Genomic DNA, 1,586 nt, shown 5'->3' on the forward strand with positions numbered 1-1,586 from the left:
GGGCCCAGGCTGGATTCAAACCCACCACCTTAGGTATATGTGGCTGGCGCCTTAGCCGCTTGAGCCACAGGTGCCAAGCCAGGTGTTCTTTCTAAAACATCAATCTGATCATGTCTCTCTTATCTCCTCACCTATAACGATTTCAACCATAATTCCTAGACAAAAGATATTATAATGAACAGATATTCCACAGGCAGGCAGACCAGATTTATTGGGGAATACTCATGAACAAGACAAGCTGTGGTCCATACCCAATCCCTATTCCACTGGCAGTAAGGCAACCCCTTTCTTTCCCATTGGCCCAATACATAGTAGGTCGTGAAGGCAATAGGTTTCAAAGCCCCATCTGAGAACTTCTGACCCACAAACTAGAGCCAAGACCTCATAGTACCAAAGAGCCCCTTCTTGGTTGGATCTAGGTATCTCTTCAATCTCATTTTTCCCTCTAATTTCATACTTTTTATGAGTTTGATATACTTCATGCAATTTTACTCTTCTGCATCTTTATCCATATCATTTCCTCTGCCTTGTATGTCCTTTGCCTGAAAAATCCCATTTGTCCTTTGAAACTCCGCCAAGCAACAGTTTTAATCATCCTTACTTCTGTATGTGCCATTTCTGTGCCGTGTATATGTTTCTGTCATCACGTGAGTCATGCACATTGCAGTGACGGGTTTATGTGCTCCCCGCCACCAAGTCTCTGAGCTCTCTGAAAGCAAGAACCGTGTTGCACTCATCATGGGACACCCACTGCCCAGTTACTGATACACTATATTTGTGCAGAAAATGTTATTCAAACAGAAACAAATCCTGATTTTTCCTTTATTGTCTTTCTAATATTGATGCATTTGACCACTTGAGCTTACTCAATTTTTCATTATATACTTACTTACAGAGGGTTTTCATTTAATCCTTATAACCTTACAAGCTTTGATAAGTTTCACTGTAAACTGCATTTTTCTCTATTTCCTGTCTGATGTAACCAAGAAAACACAAGTCCAAACAAGATGAACAGGAATAGTCCCAATATTGAAGTGTGACTAAATCAATTGTAACCTAAGAAAGAATCTGGAAAATATGGGTTGGAGTATAAGAAATCGTTACTGTTCATTCAACAGTGTCCCTGGGAGAGAGGTACAATGTATGTTGGCCCCATAAGTCAGCTCTTCTGTGGAAAAGGACAAATCATCTCCATCAAGACCACCCTACTGCCACTGTTCTAAATTCATAAGCACCAAGCCACCTTCACTGACTAATTTAGTCTCACAAATATCTTGATAACAAGATGGGGAGGCGCTGATATTTCAATCACTAAAAATACAAGTTTCCCCCACATGCTAATATATGGACATTCTGGTTGACACACGCACACTTGAGTGTTTGGTTCACATAGATCAATCCTCAGGAGCAGATTCAACTTTGGACACACTAACAAATCAACTTCATGTCCCTAGAGAGCTGTCACTGGGCCACAGTGATCACATCAAGATATTTCCTTCGACTTGGCGCCTGTGGCTTAAGTGGCTAAGGCACCAGCCACATACACCTAAGGTGGTGGGTTCGAATCAAACCCAGGCCCACCAAAC

This window comes from Otolemur garnettii, unplaced genomic scaffold (assembly GCF_000181295.1).
Source record: "Otolemur garnettii isolate 467f Iridium unplaced genomic scaffold, OtoGar3 scaffold00043, whole genome shotgun sequence".
Taxonomy (NCBI): domain Eukaryota; kingdom Metazoa; phylum Chordata; class Mammalia; order Primates; family Galagidae; genus Otolemur; species Otolemur garnettii.